The sequence below is a fragment of the Hemitrygon akajei genome, chromosome 4 (assembly GCF_048418815.1).
Source record: "Hemitrygon akajei chromosome 4, sHemAka1.3, whole genome shotgun sequence".
Lineage (NCBI taxonomy): Eukaryota > Metazoa > Chordata > Chondrichthyes > Myliobatiformes > Dasyatidae > Hemitrygon > Hemitrygon akajei.
The window spans coordinates 16,523,587-16,545,255 of NC_133127.1; the positions used below are offsets into that span (position 1 = coordinate 16,523,587).

The 21,669-nt window shown below is 40.6% G+C and overlaps 1 protein-coding gene across 1 annotated transcript in view; it reads left to right on the plus strand.

The window, feature by feature from the left end:
• LOC140726141 (putative pre-mRNA-splicing factor ATP-dependent RNA helicase DHX32) overlaps positions 1-21,669 on the plus strand; it is a 142,758-nt gene that overhangs the window by 29,304 nt on the left and 91,785 nt on the right. The gene's annotated exons all lie outside the window — the stretch shown is intronic.

Sequence of the window (21,669 nt, forward strand, 5' to 3'; positions counted from 1 at the left end):
ATTCCAGAATATGTCCTAACACTGGGTTCAATTTTGACCAGATACCTGATAAAGCTAGTTTAAAATAATCAGTATCTAACACCCTGGGAAAGGATTCACTGCTAATGTAATTGTGTTGCCTTTATGGCATTTGTTTAGTTTATAATATTTTCGCTTTAGTAATTCGTTTGTTAGCATTTTTTAGTTAAAGTTAGGATTGTTTAAAGTAAATTCGTTGTCTGTGATATATCGCGGCATGCGATGATGTCACACCCAGTTTCGCTGCGTCTTGTGGGAAAATACTGGTTTGGAGAAATGGGAAGGAGGGGGCTCACATGTGCAGGATCAGCGCAAGAAAAGTTTTCTTTCTACGCACTAGAAACATCAGTGAAGCAACGGCGTAAGTTCATGAGATAATCGATATGTTGAATTAAAAATGTTAATGCTGATTCTGTTAAAAGTAATGACGGTTGATAAGGTTTATGTTTTCGTTAGTTAAAGAGTTGCGGATAGTTTGTGTTGAAGTGTATTTAAAGCAGTCAATGGCGTAGGTAGATTCTGACTGTATGTTGCACTTTAATGTAATGTAGTTGTTGTAGTTTTACTTTTGCAAGTATTTACGATGTAAATGTGATATCAAGAAGGAAACAAATACTGTATACATTTTGTATTGTTTTATCAACAGTTTTCACCATACGTTAATGTGGAAGAGTGAACGGTAAACGGTTAATCTTACTGCGATCCTGTCTTCATTGACTACGGTTTACCTCGGTGTTTAGTTCAGCGTTCTCTTACACCTGAGCGAGAACACTACAGTAATGGTTTCTCTGTAGCTGCGGTGTTTGGGTTATGACTGGAGATAACGGGGGCTTTGGAATGTGCGCTGGCCAATGAGGGGAGGCGTTTTTCTTTCTTATGTGCCCGAGAGAAGGGATTTTGTGGTCTTTTGGCTCAGGAGAAGATAGAGAGAGAAGATGCCAGAACGGGAAGGTCGTAGACTGCAGGGCTGAGTGGACTTGGAATGGGGTCAGGAGTCGACGGAGAACGAACAGAGGGGAAACAGTGAGCTCCAACATGTGCATTAGACTGTTTCATTAAAATGAGCCCTTTTTCTTTTTGTTTTCTTTACTAACCCCATAGTCAAAATAAGAATTATGAAGCTCAAATTGTTTAATTGCATATTCTGTATTGTTTATTATTTTGTGGTACTGATTTGTAACAGGAACACATCACGCGGCATCCACCCGAAACAGATTTCTCAAGTTGGGCCTGAGGCTTTCTCCCCCTAGATTAACGCAACTGGTCAAGCCTGAGGGTTACAAGTACAATTACTGAGCTCCATTTATTACCTTTACTGTAATCAATGTTTATGAATGTGCTTTACAGTGCAAGCAAAACTAGCCTACCAGAAAAAATAATGCATGACAGACTTCATATATCTTAAAAGAGTCTAATTTGAATTAATTCCAATTGTGGAAACCGATGCAAAGTACATTGTTAATGGGAAATACAGAAAGTGAGAACTCACTGGTGAGTAGTATTAATTCAGTGATTTATAATTCTGATGAATGTATGCTGCTACAGAATATTAGGAATGGGTTCCATTTGTAATTTGTCAGTAAAATTTAATTTCTGATTGCTTAGTATTCATGTAGTCTTTAATATGATTGTCTACAATTCCAATTACAAATGTTGCATAGTTTTTATATAGTTAATTTTATATACACTTGGTAGCCCCGTTACCTCCAAGTCCTAATAAATTGGCCACTGAGTATAGGTTTGTGGTCTACTGCTGTAGCCCAGGTTCTGATGTTCCTATAAGCTGGCTTGACTTATTTAACTAGTGGTCTGTATGCCGAGATTAGGAAAATATATTAGTGGTCTGAGTTTTCAAAGATGAAGGTAGGTGGGGGCTGTGAGAGCCTTGTAGGTTCTACGAACATTGGTATAACCAGGTCTAATATGTCCACTGAAACACACACAAAATGCAGGAGGAACTCAGCAGGCCAGGCAGCATCTCCAACATTGCACATTTTTCTTTTCCCCAGTCTCTCAGCACCACTTCTTGATCTTGAGGTTCTGATGACATCTTTTAATCAGCTAACATCGCTAATGGATACTTTTGATATCCACTACTTAAGCATTTCCCTCCGGCACATTATTCCATTTCAGAACCTCTGCTGGTCCTTTCTTCTGACTCAAGGAATAAGCTCTCCAAGACCTCTTCCCTCACCAAATTCCAACTCCTACACAGCCATACACCACTGTGCTAGGAAAATGTTTCACTTGGCTGGAATCAAGAGTTTCATTGGATATGCTATAAGGCATTGGCGACTGAGATGTTAAGCATTTTTGCTCAGAGTGAAAGGGTTTCCTCACTCGGAGTGTGGTGAACACGTAGGATTCTCTACATCAGAAAGCTGTAGAGGGCAATTTGCAGAATAGATTGAAGGAGGATTATGGATAAAATTTCTCAATGCAAAATACTTCAAGGAGTATGGAGAGAGATAATGAATATGACATTGAGATAGATGATTGGCCATAAATGGTGGACAATGCACAAATGGCCAATTCCTGATCATGTTTTTCTTTCCTATATATGGGATTTCTTTGGTCATGAATTAGGATTTATTATCTATTCCTGATTGCTCATGGAGAGTCATCGCCTTGGACTGCTGCAGTGCAATTACTCTCATAGTGCTGAGCTGAGATTTTCAGAATTTTGTTCCATTAACAGTGAATGAATGATAGTTGAGATGATATGTGACTTGGAGTGAAACTTGAGTGTAATGATAATGTACAGAGTGGCAGTAAAATTTATTTCTATATGATGTGGTCCTGGCTGATCTAACAGTTACAAGTTGGATATACTTAAGATTCAAAATTGTTTTAATGTCATTCCCAGTGCACAATTGTGAAGGAGATCAAAATAATTGTTACTATGGATCCCATGCAGCACAAAGAAAAGTAACAAACAATAATAATAAACAAAAATATAAATACTTAAGATAGCTTGTATCTTGATTGTAGGACCATGATGTGATACTAGGCACAGGTATATAAAGTGACTGACAGGAAATGCTAAAATAGTGGTGGTTGGAGTGTAGTGGGGTAAGTTAATGAGTGGGGGTGTTGATCTGCCGTTACTGCTTAGGGTAAGTAACTGTTTTTGAGTCTGGTGGTCCTAATGTGATACTACGTGGCTTCTTCCCCGATGGACGGGAGTGGGAGAAACAGTCCATGAGCAAGTTGGGTGTGATCCTTCATGATGTTACTTACACCTTTCTGTGTACATGTCCATGGTGACGGGTGACCTGGTGCCAGTGATACACTGGCAGTTTTGATAACACATTGTAGAGTCTTGCTGACTGTCGCAGTACAGTTTTCATACCATGCAGTGATGCAGCATGTTAGTATGCTCTCTACTGCACATCTGCAGAATGACGTGAGTATTTATGTGCATGGTCCAGCTGCCTTCATCTTCAGAAAGTATGTACTTACTTTAGAAATTACCTAGGGTTACCCATGTACCTATCCAGGAATCTCTTAAAAGACCCTATCTTATCTGTCTCTACCACCATCGCCAGTGGCCTATTCCATCCACTCACCACTTTCTGCATAAAAAATGAAACCTATCTCTGACATCTCCTCTGTACCTACTTCCAAGCATCTTAAAACTGTGCCCTCTCATGTAAGCTATTTCAGCCCTGGGGAAAAAGCTTCTGACTATCCACACGTGTTCTGGGGCCATGAGCCATTGTGTGAGATATGCACTCCCAGGAGTGTACAACTGCTCGCAGTTTCACTGCTGTGCTGCTGATGTAAAGAGGGGTGTGAGTGGTGCAAGTTCTCCTAAAGTAAATTATCACCTCCTTCATCTTGTTGATATTGAGAAAGTAGTTACTTCTCTGGCTCCAGGTCTTGAGCTCTTCCACCTCTGCTTTGTAGTCGGTCACATCCTTGTTGGTGATGAGCCCCACCACTGTTGTGTCATTGGCAAACTTGGCGATATGATTACTTGGGTGTTTGGTCGTGTAGTCATTTGTGAGCAAATTGTACAGCATTGGGCTCAGTGCACAGTCCTGGATGTCAGCCATGTTGAGGGTGATGGGGTGGGAGGAACTGTTGTTCATCCTGACTGAGGTTTTGTGGTTAGGGAGTCCAAAACCCAGTTGTACTGTGGTGTATTTAGACTGAGGTATAGGAGTTTATTCACCAAAGCCTGTGGGATAACAGTCCTGAACTGAAATCCAGAAACTTCATTCTGATATAAGTGCGTCTGATATTGACCAGAATGTGCATGAATAAAAGAATTAGACAAAGGACTTTGAGGTGGTTATGGGTTGAGCCAAGAATCAATTACAGAAATGTTATGAAGAATATAGAGTCTTGGAGAATAGTGGGGTATGGAAAGTCCAGCTGTAACTTGTAGACTGAGATGCTGTACCTCCTTTAATCAATAGTGGGCATGGGAGGAAATAGAGCTTGAGTGCTGGTGGTGAGTCTGAAAATCAAATTTAAAGAAATAATAAATACTTGTAACTCAGAGTGTTGGTGTCCATAATGCCAAATTAATATTCAAACTATGTCTATGTCACCATATATTGCCCTGAGTTTCATTAGAGAATAAAGAAATACAATAGAATGTATGAAAATCTACACTCACAGGCTGACAAACAAACAATATGTAAAAGAAGACAATCTGTGCAGTACTAAATAAATAAATGAATAAATGAATGAATAAAGTGAGAACACAAGTGGTCAAATCAGTTCAGAGTTGACATGACTGAAGTTATTGACGCTGGTTCAGAAGCCTAATGGTTAAAGGGTAATAACAGTTCCTGAACCTGGTGGTGTGGGACCTAAGGCTCCTGTGCCTCCTTCCTGATGGCGGTAGTGAGAAGGGAGCTTGGCCTGCACGGTGGGGATCCCTGATGATGTCTGCTGCTTTCTTGTGGCAGTGCTCCTTGTAGATGTGCTCAGTGGTGGTTGGGGGGTGTTGTGGTGGTGTTGGCCTGTGACGGACTGGGTTGTATCTCACCACATGTTGTAGGTTTTTCTGTTCTTTGGCATTGCTGTTTCCTTACCAGGCCGTGATGCAACCTGTCAGGATATTCCCCACTGTGCATCTATAAAGTTTGTCAAAGTCTTAGATGATGTACTGAATCTGCACAAACTTCTAAGAAATTAGAGGTACTATTGTGCATTTTTTTGTAATGTCACTTACATGCTGATTGCAGGATAGATCCTTGGATATGATAATACCAAGGAATTTAAAGTCACCTACGCTCGGCATCTCTGATGCCTTAATGAGGACTGGCTTATGGGCCTCCTGTTTCTTCCTTCTATAGTCAACAATCAGCTCTTTGGTTTTGCTGACACTGAATGAAAATTACTGGCATCAGTAATCAATTCAAATAAACTGCTGTAATTTCTTCCCTTATTATGAGCAATTTTAAAAACTGTTTTTATCTGCAGTTTTTTTGATTACTTAAGGAGCCTATTATTGCGCTATAATTATATTCTTCCTTCATTGGTAATGTTCTAATAAACAGATGTAATGTTATTTCTAAGCTCCTATTCTTGTAGAAACATGATGTTTGAAACTATCCACAGCAGCTCTGCAGCCTAGCTTTGCAGCTGGTCAGCATGTGCTATTTGAAAGCTCAAGTGCATCAAATTTACTGCATTCTGCAGGTCAATGAACTTCCATCCTGCCTCAACTTTATATTTATATGTGCCTTATTTATTTAGGCATACATTACTTTTATTGTATTAGGTGCTTCTGACATGACCTACTCTATATTGGTGAGATCCGTTGTAAATTGGGGGAACATTTTGTCGAGCTTCTCTGCTCCATTCACCAAAAACAGAATTTCCCAGTGATCAACCATTTCAATTCCTATCCCCATTCCCATTCTGACATGTTGGTCGACGCTGTCCTCTTTTGTCACAGTGGCCTACTCTCAGGGTGGAGAAGCAACACCTCTAAGTAGCCTCCAACCTGATGTAATTTTTTCCCCCTCATCCTTTATTGGAGTATAAAAGTTGCATTGTTTGCTGTGTAACCAAAACTATGTAGTCAGCTTTGATGTAGATTATGTAGTCTGAATTTGCTATGCATGTATCCAATTTGGTAGGAGAATGAAATCTTAAGAATGTAGAAGACAATGGTGTGTTAATAAGAGGTAGCTAAGAGATGTGGATTATGTAGTCTGAGTTTGCTATTTGCTATGCATGTATCCAATTGAATGTAGAAGACAATGGTGTGTTAATGAGAGGTAGCTAAGAGATGTAGATTAGAACATGATTAAGTCAATAGGTAGAAACAATAGTGGCGAATGTACTTGTGATACGCAACTATAGACCGATTGGATATGCTAATGCAACTAAACCAGGAGATTGCTATAAAAAAATGCTATGTACAAGGATCGGTGGGCAATCAGCGACTAGCTCAATGACTGTCTCAGCTTTGATTTGCAAATTAAAGTTTAACCCTTCTTGAAGAATCTTCAAGAAGGTCGTGTTTGGGGCACGAGAAACCACGACACCTTCTCTCTTCTATTACCTCTTCATGTTTGGGGCACGAGAAACCATGACACCTTCTCTCTTCTATTACCTCTTTTCACCTGCTTGTTACTTCCCTCTGGTGCCCCTCCTTCCCTTTCTCCTATGATCCACTCTCCTCTCCAGCCCTTTACCTTTCCTACCCACCTGGCTTCACCTATCACCTTCAAGCTTGCCCTGCTTCTGAACCCCCCCCCCACCTTTTTATTTTGGCGTCTTCCTCCTTCCTTTCCAGTCCTGAATAAACTTCTTGACTCAAAACCATAGGACCATAAAACATTACAGCACAGAAACAGGCCTTTTGGCCCTTATTGACTGTGCCGAACCATTTTTCTGCCTAGTCCCACTGACCTGCACCTGGGCCATATCCCTCCAAACCCCTCTCATCCATATTCCTGTCCAGGTTTTTCTTAAATGGTAAAACTGAGCCAGCATTCACCACTTCATCTGGCAGCTCATTCCACACTCCCACTACTATCTGCGTGAAGAAGCCCCCCCCCCATGTTCCTTTTAAACTTCCCCCCCCTTCACCCTTAACCCATGACCTTTTTTTTCCTCCCCTGGCCTCAGTGGAAAAAGCCTGCTTGCATTCACTCTATCTATACCCATCTTAATTTTATACACCTCTATCAAACCACCCCTCATTCTAATACGCTCCAGGGAATAAAGTTCTAACCTATTCAACCTTTCTCTGTAACTCGGTTTCTCAAGTCCCGGCAACATCCTTGTAAACCTTCTCTGCACTCTTTCAACCTTATTAATATCCTTCCTGTAATTAGGTGACCAAAACTGCACACAATACTCCAAATTTGGTCTCACCAATGTCTTGTACAACCTCATCATTACATTCCAACTCTTATACTCAATACTTTGATTTAAAAAGGCCAATGTACCAAAAGCTCTCTTTACAACCCTATCTATTTGTGACGCCACTTCTAGGGAATTGTGTATCTGTACTCCCAGATCCCTCTGTTCTACTACACTCCTCAGTGTCCTACCATTTACCTTGTATGTTCTACCTTGGTTTGACCTTCCGAAGTGCAAAACCTCACACTTGTCCGCATTAAATTCCATCTGCCATTTTTCAGCCCATTCCTCCAACTGGTCCAAATCCCTCTGCAAGCTTTGAAAACCTTCCTCACTGTCCACTACGCCTCCAATCTTTGTATCATCAGCAAATTTGCTGATCCAATTTGCCACATTATCATCCAGATCATTGATATAGATGACAAGTAACAATGGACCCAGCACTGATCCCTGTGGCACACCACTCGTCACAGGCCTCCAATCAGAGTAGCAATCCTCCACTACCACTCCACTGGCTTCTTCCATTGAGCCAATGTCTAATTCAATTTACTACCTCTCCATGTATACCTAGCGACTGAATCTTCCTAACTAACCTTCCATGTGGGACCTTGTCAAAGGCCTTACTGAAGTCCACGTATACAACATCCACTGCCTTCCCTTCATCCACTTTCCTAGTAACTTCCTCGAAAAACTCTAATAGATTGGTTAAACATGACCTACCACGCACAAAGCCATCCTGACTTTTTCTAATAAGTCCCTGTCTATCCAAATACCTGTAGATCCTATCTCTTACTATTCCTTCCAATAATTTACCTACTACCGGTGTCAAACTTACTGGCCTATAATTTCCCGGCTAAAAACTCCAACTTTTTATTAAGTTCCATAGATGCTGCCTGAATCTGTTCCTCCAGGAGTATGTGTATGTTGCTTTGGATTTCAGGCATCTCCTGTCTTTGTGTTTATATGTGCTGTTACTTTGGTTGCTAAATGCCCATCTGATTAGTAGAAGTATCAAAATTTTCACAGTCATCCATCCCCGCAGGCTAACATTCTCAATCTGCCTTTATTTACATCAATTTATTTTCAAAGTTAAAATTCATTAGTTTGTCCTAGTTCACCATAACTTTTCCTTAAACTGCCAAGGAGCTGCTGTTGGCAGGGTTGACACATCGCAAACTTGTGCCGAATTGCAAGGGCAAAGTACGTTATTAATCTCCATCACAGAGCTCATTAGTTGTAGGAGATCAGTGTCATAGATGCTAGACCAGTAACAGGCCCTTTGCCAACCAAGGTGCCCAGCTAATCTAATCCCATTTCCCTTTGTTGCTGTATCACTCTAAACTGGGGGTCCCCGACCTGGGGTCCATGGACCCCTCAGTTCATGGTAGGGGTCCATGGCATAAAAAGGTTGATGCCATTCTAAACCTTTTCTGTCTACATACTTATCCAAATTATGTTATTGTGTCTGCTAAAGCTACTTTCTCTGGTAGCTCGCTCTACATATAAATGATCTCTCTTTAAATTATTTCTCCTCTCACCTTGACTCGTTTTTGGTTCTCCTTGTGTCCATTTACCCTATTCATGCCCCTCATGATTATGTTGTAATGTCATACCTGTGCCTCCTACATTCCAAGAAATGAAGTCATAGTCTGCCCAACCTCTCCCTTAGTCAGGCCCTCTGTATGTAATTTGAATTGAAGTATTATTAGTTTCAGTTTGTGATGAAGGTTACTGGTATTATTCTGAGTTTTAGTACAAGAATTAAATCTTTCCATTCACAAACTTGAAATGGCCCACAAAACAACCCTTGTTTGAGAGGTAATTGATCATGAACCGTAATTGTGCTTGGATGAGTTTCCTTATAACTCTTTGCAACAGACAGAAAGGTATATGATGGTTTTATTTACCTAATATCAGCAAACTTGTCTTAGTGTGGCACCTTGGAAATTAAGAGCTCAATTTTTTTTACAGGAGTCACATGCTGAGGCTTGCTCCCAGAGAGCCTGTTCAGAATAATATTTGGTATAGTTCTGGAGCAGGTGATGTGTACCAGAGGGATGAGGTAATTCAGAAGAGGTGAATAGGTAAATTATCTTTCTAAAACTGAATTTCGTCTTTTCATTTAGAAGAGATTACTGTCCATTAAAAAAGTAGTTCAGGAACTGCTTTAATTAAATCGACTCACTGACTGTAAAATATCAGATCATTTCAATGTGTCATGAGACACATATTTTGCAATTGAGATCATGTTCCAAATTTTAAGAGCAAAATTGAATCACATATAGACATTTTGACCACAATGTGCCTTGGGACATCTTCTGGTATGTTGACTGCAGTATGTTTCAGCAGTAACTGTAGGGAATTGTTTTGTGAATATTTTGAGCAAGTGAATTGAATTTTTTTTTAATATATGAGGTAGGATATATTGGACCAGGATGTATATGCAGAGTTTAAGCCATAGAGTCATAAAGCAGTACAGCACAGAAACAGGCCCTTCAGCCCCTTCAGCCCATCTAGTCCATGCTGAACGAGTATTCAGTCCAGTCCCGTCGACCTGCACCTGGATCATAGCCTTCCATTCTCCTCCTATCCATGTACCTGTCCATAAGTTTAAGTTAAGTCCTGAGGAAGTTCACAAGAATGGTTCCAGGAATGAAAGGCTAACGTATGAGGAGAGTTTGGCTCTGGGCCTGTACTCGCTGGAGCTTAGAAGAATAAGGGGTAGGGATCTCATTGAAATCTATTGAATATTGTACGGTCTGGATAGAGTGGTAATACAAAGAATGTTTCCTTTTAGTAGGGAATCTAGGACCAGTGGCATAACCTCAGAATGTAGAGATGAAGAGGAATTTCTTTAGCTAGAGGGTATTGAATCTGTGGAGCTCATTGCCACAAATGGCTGTGGAGGCCAAATCATTGGGTGTATTTGAAGCAGAGATTGATAAATTTTTAATTAGATTATGACATGATAGAATGACAGAGCAGAATTGATAGACCAAATGGCCTAATTCTGCTCCTATGTCATATGATCTTAATTTACTAAACAGATTACTGGGATTGTTAGTTGGACTTGGCGTACAATTTGTGGATTAGAGTCTAGAGATACGAGTTTGAATCCCAAAAAAAAAGCTTGGAATGTAAAATTCAGGTAAACAGATTAAGTGTATTCTAGCCTGGCTGGCAATTGGTTTATTATTGTCACAGGTACGAGATTCAGTGAAAACCTTTGTACCTTTTGTTTTGCATTTCATCACTTCAGTGCATTGAGGTTGTACAAGGGAAAACAATTACAGAATGCAGAATAAAGTGTTACAGTTACAGAGAATGCAGTCCAAATAGACATTAAGTGCAAGACCATAACAAAATACACTGTCAGGTCAAGATTCCATCTTATCATACAAGAGTCTTATTTATTTAGAGGACAGGCCCTTCCAGCCCAATGAGTCATGCTGCCCATCAGCCCACATATTTAACCTTAGCTTAACCAGAGGACAAATTACAATGAACAATTAACCTACTAACTGGTATGTATTTGGAATGTAGGAACAAAACAGAGCACCCAGAAGAAACACATTTGGTCAAACTCCTGACAGACGGTTCTGGAATTGAACTCCAAACTCCAATGCCCCAAGCTGTAATAGTAGTACGCTAATCACTACAACTCCGTGGATTAAAGCTGTCTTTGAGTCCAATAGTTAGTGGTTTCTGACCTTGTATCTTCTGTCTGATGGAAGGAGGGAGAATGAATGTTCAGTGTGGATAGGGTCTGATTATTTTGGCTGCTTTAGCGAGGCAGTAAGATGTGCACAGTCCATGGATGGGAGTTTGGTGGGGAGTGTGAAACTACTCTTTAACAATGCAGGTTCACTGCTCACTCAAATTCCTTTGGAAGGACAGTCGACCATAAATATCAGCAAAATCTAAATCCAAGGAATGTGTAAGCCAATGTTTGATTGATTAAAGCATAAAGCCTAATTGAAACGATTGGGGTATCAGCGCCAGAGGTGTTCAATTCGCTGCTCTACAAGGTTTACTTGTCTGTGCAGAACTGACGATATGATCTGCAATTAACAGGCTCCTGGATGGACTGCAGTGATGAACTGACTTTGTGGCTGTGGACTCACTTTCGTGAACTTTAGTTCTGAATGTTATTTGTTCATCTTTCGGTCTTTTTTTTAATGGTTCTATTGGGTTTCTTTGTTTATGTGGCTGACTGTAAGAAGACTAATTTCAATGTTCAAAGTACATTTATTATCAAAGTATGTACAGTATTGGTCAGAGGTCTTAGCTACTATATAGCTAGAGTGCTTAAGACTGAGTGCCAGTACTGTATTTGTCAACGTGGAGCAGAGAACTAGTTTGTAAATCTGTCAGGAGCAAAGGATGTTGGGAATGGTGAGCGGGGAGTGCTGCAGGGTGGGGGTGGGGGCGTGGGGCAAGTGACAGAACGTGTGCCAGGGGTAGGTGTGGTGTTGGTGCAGACACACCCTGAGACACCAGGCAAGGTTCCAAATGGATTATTGATCATTCTGGTTCTTCCCTCTCATTCCCCTTTTCCCAACTATGATTCCCATCTCCCTGCCTCTTTCCCACTCTCAGTCCACAATAGAGACCCATATCAGAATCAGGATTATCATCACTCACATGTCATGAAACTTTTTTTTCGCAGCATACATAAAATTACTACAGTACTGTGCAAAAGTCCTAGGCATCCCAGCTATGTATATGTGCCTGTATACTATATATAACTTTGAAATTCGTCTCCTTATAGGCATGTACTTTGAACATAATAAGGGGAATTAATTGACATATCTCAGCAACACACACAGAAAGAAAAAGGGGGGAGGAGCACCAGAGAGAAAAGGTGAGAGATGGAAAGAGGCCTTCCATGGCTTTCTGTCCTCACCTATTATATTCCCCCTTCTCTAGGCCTGTATCTCTTTCACCAATCAACTTCCCAGCTCTTTACTTCCCCTCCCCTCCCATTTTAACCTATCAGCTTGTGTTTCTCCCTCCCCTCCCCCCCCCCAGGTTTTAAATGTACCGTACTCCATCTCTTTTTCTCCAGTCCTGCTGAAAGATTTTGGCCTGAAGCACCGACTGTACTCTTATCCGCAGATGCTGCCTGGCCTGCTGAATTCTTCTAGCATTTTATGTGTGCTGATTGGATTTCTAGCATCTGCAAATTTTCTCTTGTTTGTGAGCAGACATTTTGAACTCACTTTTCATACTTCCTTTGTCTTGTTCCTTCCCATGGATTGGATGTTGCCAGCAACAGCACTACTTATTGTTCAGGTCCCAGGTACAGACCTTATCAGGTTCCAAAGGTACATCAGCTGCCTGATCTGCTGAGCTCCTCCAATGTGTTGCACATTTAATGTCCATCTCCAATTGCCCCTGAATTGAGGGAGCAGTTAAGATTGCAATCAGACTACAAAGATCTGCTGTTGTTTATATCTTATTTCTATAATCTTTCAGCATTTACTTGTATTTTTCAAAAGATCAAAGTTCAAAATAACATTTATTATTGTGTGTGTGTATATATTATACGTATATATGTGTGTGTATATGTATATATATATGTGTCTGTCTGTGTCTGAGTCTGTGTGTGTGTGTGTGTGTGAGACATATATATATGTCACCATATACAACCCAGAGATTCCTTTTCCTGTGGGCATATTTAGCAAGTAGAACAGTAACTGTAAACAGGAGCAATGAACTTCGGACTGCAAATGCAAATATAAATAAATGGTAATAAATAATGAGAGCATGAAATAAGATAAGAGTCTCTTAAATGACTGTAGTTACTCCCTTTTCTTCAAGAGGCTGATGGTTGAGGGGGGAGTAACTGTTCCTGAATTTGGTGGTGTGAGTCCTGAGACACTTGTACCTTCTACCTGATGGCAGCACTGAGAAAAGAATATAACCGGGGTGTTGAGGATCTTTGAAGATGGATGCTGCTTTTCTATGGCAACATTTCATGTAGATCTACTCAGTAGATGGGAGGGTTTTACCTCTGAAGTACTGGGCCAAATTCACTAGCTTTTGTAGGATTTTTCCGCTCAAAGACTTTGGCGTTCCTGTACCAGGCCGTAATGCAGCCAGTTAGCACACTTTCCACCACTAGTCTATAGAAGTTTACCAGTGTTTTTGATGACTTGCCGTGCCTCTGCAGACTCATGAGGAAGTCTGCTGTTGTGCTGTCTTTGCAATTATATCTGTATGATTTGTCCAGAACAGATCCTCTGAGATAGTGACACCCAGGAATTTAATGTTACTGACTCTCTCTACCTCTGATCCTCCAATGAGTACTGGCTCATGGACTGCTGGTTTACCTCTCCAATCAATTCCTTGGTCTTATTAACATAGAGTGAGATGTTATTATTGCACCACTTAGCCAAATTTTCAATCTCCCTCTGGTAAGATGATTCATCACCATTTTTGATACAGCCACAACAGTGGTGTCGTCAGCTAACTTGGATATGGTTTTGGAGCTGTACTTAGTCACACAGTTATAGGTGTAAAGCGATTAGCACAGGGAGGCTAAGTACACATCCCTCCGGTGCTCCTGTGCTGATGGAGATTGTGGAGATGATTTTTCCGATCTGAACTGACTGGGGTCTGCAAGTGAGGAAATCCAAGATCCAGTTCCACAAAGCGATATTGAGGAGATGATATTGTTGAATGCTGAACTGTTATTGATAAAGAACATCCTGATGCTGATGCATGCATTTTTGCTGTCCAAATGTTCCAGGGTTGTATGAAGAGTCCATGAGATGGTGTCTGCTGGAGACCTGTTGATTCAGTTGACAAATTGGAGTGGATCCAAGTTGCCACTCAGACAGGAGCTGATATGCTACAATACCAGCCTCCCAAAACACTTCATCACTGTGAAAATCAGTGCCACTGTGCGATAGTCATTAAGGCAGGTTACCGTGCTCTTCTTGGGCACTGATATGATTGAAGCCTGTTTGAAGCAGGTGGGTACCACACACTGCCAGAGTGAGAAGTTGAAGATATCTGTGAACACACCAGCCAGTTGGTCAGCCCATGTCTTCAGTACTCGGCCAGGTACTCCGTCAGGACCAACTGCTTTCCTTGGGTTTACTCTTGAAGGTAGTACTTAGGTCATCTTCAGGTTCTGAGACCAAAGGTTCATTGGAAGACATCAGGGTGCGCGATGGTTCCTCCCTGTTCTGGTGGTCAAAGGGAGCATAGATGGCATTGAGTTCACCTGGAAGTGAAGCTCTGATGTTGCAGGATTTAACCCTGTAGGAGTTTATGGTATTCAAACCCTGCCACAGCTGTCGAGCATCCCTTGTTGATTCCATTCCAGTCCAGAATCTCCACTTCCCCCATGAAATGGCTTTCCAGAGATCATATCTGCACCTCTTGTAGCATTCTTGATCTCTAGTCTTGAATGCCTCTGATCTGGCTGTCAGCAAATTCTGGATTTCAGTGTTCATCCAGAGCTTCTGATTGGGGTAAATCCTGAACGATTTTGTGCTGACGCACTCATCCACAGCTGTTTTAATAAAGTCTGTTATGACCACGGTGTAGCCATTAAGGTCCTCAGATGAGCTTTTGAACGCAGCCCAGTCCACTGACTCAAGGCAATCCTCTGCCTCCGCGACCACCTCTTAATTTTTTGATCTCCGGAACCTTGCTTTTTTGGTTCTGTATGCAGGTAGTAGGGGTACAGCCAACTAGTCCGATTTGCCAAAATGCCGTCTCGGGAAGGAACGATAAGCATTCCTTATTGTAGTCTTACAGTGGTCTAGTGTATTGGGACCTCTGATGCAATATGTTTCATGCTGGTGATAATTGGGCAGGGTTTTCTTCAGCCTGGCCTGGTTAAAATCATTGACCATAATTTGAAATGCATTGGGTTGGGCAGATTTTTGCCAGCAGACGTCATTGTGCAGTTTCACGAGTGCTTTCTTATAATCGGCCGCTGGTGGTATATAAACTGCGGTCAGGATCGTGAATGAGAATTTCTGAGGTAAATAGAATGGTTTACATTTAATTGTTGGGTGTTGTAAGTCAGGGGAACAAGAGGTTGACGTATCCCCAGTGTCTGTATACCAACAAAAAGTGACTAAGAAGCACATGTACCACTTTTCCTTGCGAGAGATCATGGTTCGATCCATTCTGAAAATCGTAAAACCTGGTCGGAGAGCTACTTCTGGTGTATTCGTTGTTAACCAAGTTTCAATGCAACAAGCTATTGAAATGTACCTCTGATACCACAGCCTTACCCTGAGATCGTCAATCTTATTTTCTAGCGACTGCACGTTCGCCAACAAGATGCTGGGTAGAGGAGGACTCATCCCTCTGTGCTTCAGCCTGGTTTGAGTACCCCCTCTCCAGCCATGTTTCCAGCCACAGCGTTGACATTAAAGGCGCCAAACTTAACTGCTCTGCTGGAGCTCATGCCTTCTGCTTTGCATTCAATCATCAGTCATGAGATCAGAAAATCATTGATGTAATTTCAGAGTCCATTGTTAAGAGGAAATTGACATGCTGTAGATTGCAGCAAAAGTAAATCAAAAGAAGTATATTTAAGAGGAAAATGGGTATAATTTTCTGCAGCCTACAGTCGCCAGTGTATGCCAGCGCCATCTTATATTGACATCAGAACCAAATTCTGTATTTTTGTTTTGTTTGTTTTTGTTTATTATTTTCTCTTCATTCCAAGAACTTTATTCCTTGGAACTTAGAAGATTGAGGGGAGATTTGACAGAGTTATACAAAATTATGAGGGCTATGGATAGGGTAAATGCAAGCAGGCTTTTTCTACTGAGCTTCGGTGGGTCTCCAACCAGATGTCACGAGTTCAGGGTGAAACTTGAAAAATTTAAGGGGAACATGAGGGGTAACTTCTTCATTCAGTGGGTTGTGAGAGTCTGGAATGAGCTGCCAGCACAAGTGGTGCATGCGAGCTCAATTTCAACATTGAAGAGAAATTTGGATAGATACAAGATGCATAAATGTTAGGGGTATGGAGGGCTGTGGTTCCGGTGCAGGTCGATGGAAGTAGGCAGATTAAATGATTCGGCATGGGCTGAATGAGCCAAAGGCCCGTTTCTGTGATGCATTTCTCTATGACTATTTTCATCTGTACTGTAATAATAAAGTGAAAAATTTTGTTTACATGCCATCCAGACAGATCATTCCATGCATAATCATATTGATGCAGTAAAAATGAGAACAGATTGTTACAGTTACCGAGAAAGTGCAGTGCGGTTAGACAATAAAGCACGAAGGATACGATGAGTCATACCCAGAGTTAAACCTGTGCCAAATTATTGTCAGTATTAGTACCCACTTCCTGCTCCTATTTTCTAAAATAGTGAAAATTTCATCTGACTTTCATCTACGTCAGGGGTTCCCAACCTAGGGTTCATGGGTCCCTCCATTAATGGTAGAGGTCCATGGCAGAAAAATGGTTGGGAACCATTGCTCTGTGTGGATGAAATTAAAAGGGAAGGCTATGGGGGAGGGAAGGTTGATCGATCTTAGAGTAAGTTTAAAAAGTTGGCACAGCATTGTGGGCTGAAGGGTCTGTTTTGTGTTCTATATGCTAAATATGCCTGATTTGGATGATACCCAATTCCTTGTAGTTCTTTTCATTGTATGGAGAAAGCCTTATCATTTGAGATTACTCATGCAACATCTCTGTTTGTCATGTTTCAGAGATTCTGGAGAGAAAGTGCTGAGGCAGTACATGATAATATAGCGTAAAGATTGGATTAAACTTGTTTGTAGGTTGAAAGGGATAAATTATTTAAATATTGAGCCTTTTGGCAAAAAGATGTCAGCAATTTAAAAGTCAACTTGTAAGTTTTGGCACTTCATGAAATGTAATTTTACTTTGGGTACACCATGAGGAGAAATTGGGAACCAGGGTATATGAAAGTAATTTACTTTGTAGATAATGATATATTTGGAAAATCTTTTGTTGCCCTGCGCAGAAACAGGAGTGTGAAGGGAATTATTTACTTTTATGTTGGACGTTGTACATGAGGAACCGTGTGTCCACCAAAAGTTCATGATGTCTATACTTAATGCAGAAGGATGAAAAATTAATACCTATTATAAATTCAGTGTGGACCAGTAGCAGCCTTTTTAACATATGTCTGTCAATACCACAAAGAATTTCATGCTTTTTATTTTTACCTGTTCCATTTTTTTCTTCTCCTTGTTCTAACAGCTGGGGTTACAATATTTGAGGCCATTTTAGAACATAGAGAATGCAGAGCAGCTCAAAAATTGTGGCCACTTTTTAAATGAAGGGAATGATATCCCATTTCTTAAGTGGAGAAAGTGGATTTATTCTAAACTATCTCTCCTTCTAGATCTCTCATGTCAGTAATATAATGACGTGTCACTGCTCCCTTTCTAAGGGTAGATAATCTATATTCTTTAATAATTCATTGAGAAAAAATTATATATTACCAAGGGTGTGATTTTATTAAAATACTTTCCAATAACAACAAGCCTTACCAAATGTGTTTAAATCATCTTGTTGTAAAGGTGAACCTTACTCACCTCAGCACTCACTTTCAAGGACTCGACAACTCGTGTTCTCAGTATTATTTATTTACCGTAGATTCCGGACTACAGAGCGCACCTGATTTTTAGCCGCTGGCACTAATTTTAGAAATAAAATCATTTTTTTAAATGTAAAGGCCGCACCGGATTTTAGGCCGCAGGTGTCCCACGTTGTAATATGAGATATTTACACAGAAAGATATTACACGTGAGGATTTTTTTTAACTTTTAATTAAATCCATATGGTAACAAAAACAAATACATATTGCAAATGCTTTTTTTCGAACCGTGCCCGTACGCGGCTACTTTTAAATATACGTTGCGTATACTTCTTTACTGAACAACATTCCAATATCTCCTAACGACTGGTAAAAAATATATATACTGCAGCCTACCAGGAAAAGTTATTGATACCTTTAACTTAAAAGCAGAGTTCGCTCGGATCCAAAGCCGCTCGCGGAATCCGCTCCCCCCTCCTTTCCGTTTCATCGCAAACGGCATTTAAAAGCAGATTTCGCTCGGATCCAAAGCCGCTCCGCCGCTCGACCCCCTCCTTTCCGTTTCATCGCAAACGGCATTTTCCCACAAGACGCCGCGAAACCGGGTGTGTCGTCATAGCATCCCGCGATGTAGTACAGAAAACAAATATAGTTTAAACTAAGAGGGTAGGTAGCACAATGCTTCGAGTGTTTTCCATGTTGATGAGGGTGAGTACAAATGACTGATTTACAATAATTTAATTGTGAAAGTGCGCTTGATTTATCGTACAATTTCATTGGACCTCTGTGAACTACTCATCAATTTTATTGGTCTACTGTTACGAGGCAAAATGTTTACGAGGCGGCATGAAAAAAAAAATGCATTAGCCGCTCCGGATTATTGGCCGCAAAGTTCAAAGCTGTTCAAAATGTGGGAAAAAAGTAGCGGCTTAAAATCCGGAATCTACGGTACTTGTGTTTTGATGTATTTGAAGACTTTATCTTATTTTGCAGTTTGGTTGTTTGTCAGTCTTTGTGTGTAGACTGTCATTATTCTGTTGTATTTCTTTCTTTTATTATGAATGATTGAAAGTAAATGAATCTCCAGGAAGTATATGGTGACATATATATTCTTTTAATAATAAATTTACTTTGACCATTGAACTTTACTTTTGTAATTCTTTAATCTTACTTTCTGCATGTTATACTGTTGGCATTTAGGGCAGCAATGCATTTCTTTCATCTCTATCTGTTCTTAGTGGTCTTCTCTTTTGTGGTTCAGAGTCCTCATTTCTGCCTCTACAGTATGGCGCCAAGTTGTCTTTGGTCTCCCACATTTCACCTGTCCTTAAGTGGTCCAATGAAATGATGTCCAGATAATTCTTTAATTCTCATGTTAACTTTTTAAAATGTATATCAAGGACTCAAATCTCTTTGGAATATAATAATTACTAATTTCTCTTAATTTAAATAAAAGATTTTAGCATTCCAACCTAGATAGTTTCATATCAGGCCACAAAATATTCTCTGCCAGGATTTTCACTTGATCATGGTATCCGTATCTTTGCAAGTTTTTTGGAACCTTCTCACAGATTACTCTGCCACCTATCCCTTCAGCCCCTCACATCTTTGCTAACCATCAAACATCCATATGCACTGTTCCCACTTGTTGCAGAGCCATCAGCTTTCCCATAGTAATGTCAATTGACAGTGGCCAATTAACCTACCAATCCATACGTTTGGCCTGTGGGTGAAGCGAGCATTTAAGGGAAGTCCACATAATTACAGTATGTGCATACTCCACTTAGGCTACATCCACACTACACTGGATAAATCCGTAACCGAAGCTTTTTCTCTTCGTCTTTATCCTTTGTCCACACTAAAACGGTGTTTTCGTCCCACAAAACCGGAGCTTATCAGAAACACTTTCCAGGGTGAGTATTTTTGAAAACACTTTTTGAAAGCTCGGGCAGATCAGTGTGGATGGGGTAACCGGAGACTTCTGAAAGTGCTATCAGTCGGCAGCGCACTATTTCATTGTTTTCTTGAACGCAACCTAACCGTTTCAGAACAGACGGCAATGAGACTGAAGTCAGAAGAGTTAGAAATGTACTCACCAAGTACTTTGATCCATAACTTACTGAATAAATAATTATACTCACATCGCCCTATTTTCTGTCCTTGCTCGTTTGAAGGTGGTTTACCTATTTATGCAAGTACTTCTCTGACAATAGATGTGTAACAGCCTAATGTAACATTGTATGGAAATACAAGATAACACTGATGCAGACATTAAAACATTTATACATTTAACAAGGTGCTTTATTATTGCAACAGAGTTAGTCAGTTTTTCAATGTTCGTCGTAAGCCGGGTCAATCTGTCCGTGAACTCCCTGTCGGTTGCCTCCGTACACTCCAGTATTTGTTTTTAAAAAAATCTTTAAGTTCTCCTGCGCGAGAGCCAACAGCTGTCCGTCGTTTTAAGTTTTTCTAGTCTGTAACTACACAAACGTGCACTTTCACAGCAAGATTCGACACCAAACATGTTGCTTGTTTTCGGTAGATGTGTTCTGCGCATGCCCAGTAGGAGGAGATTCGCCGAAATCTCCGTTTAAATGTGGATAGAGATATTTTTTAAAACGCATAGTATGGACACCTATCGTTTTTACGTGAAACCGGCGTTTTCAAAATTATCCGGTCTAGTGTGGATGTAGCCTTAGATAGCAGCACTGAAAATCAGGTGTGAATTGTGTGTTGGGCTGTGAAGGACCAGCCTGGTCATATCACATCTTTATAGATCTTTGAGAGCATCCTGAAAGCAAAACCATAAAATAGGGGAGATGTTTCAAATCTAACGATTGCAAATTAGCAAAAATATTTTTGTGCCAAATATTTCTGATTGTGGACTTGTGACCTGATGCTGGACTCTATGTGGTACCTGGTCTGGATTGAGTTCCTTAGTGTCACAATAAGAATTACCTCACTAACTATGCCAAATGTCAGACCGGATTCACTTGTCTCCTAGTTTTTTGTAATTCTTTTGTTTTAATGTGGTTGATCTCTGAATTTTTAAAATGATTTACATTGATTTCAATAACCTACCTAAGGCCGAGATAGAGTGGAGCCACAGAGATTGTTCGCAATAGTGCGAGGATCTAGGACCAGAGGACACAGCCTCTAAATCAGGGGTTGCCAACCTGGGGTTGACAGACCCTTTGCTTAATGGCATTGGTCCATGGCATAAAAAGGCTGAAAACCCCTGCTCTAAATAGAAGGACATCCCTTTGAAACAGATGAGCAGGGCTTTCTTTGGCTAAAGGATGGTGAATCTATGGAATACATTTCCACTAACTGCTGTGGAGTTTAAGTCACTGGGCTGATTTAAAGTGATTAATAATGGCGTCAAAGGTTACGGGAGGAAGGCATGAGATGGGATTGAGAGGGAATATTAATGAGCTATGGTCAAATGGTGAAGTAGACTCAATTGGCTAAATGACATAGTTCTGCTCCTGTGTGTTATTGTCTAGATTCTAATTGTGTGAATGTTAGAAACATTGATAGGAGAAGTTCTACTCATCTTTTCCTTGTCAAATTAAGTGAGGTTCTGGGGTGAGGACATCCGGATAATTCCACAAAAAGCAGTTCGGACTTCTCTTCCTGAACCTCGTGTAGTGAAGATCAACAACCCCGAACTGCTTCCACCCCCACAAATCTTCCCCCGTATCCCCACTGTACCTGGCACAAATAAATATTGGTTGTGGGCCATGGGCATCAATTCTGAGCT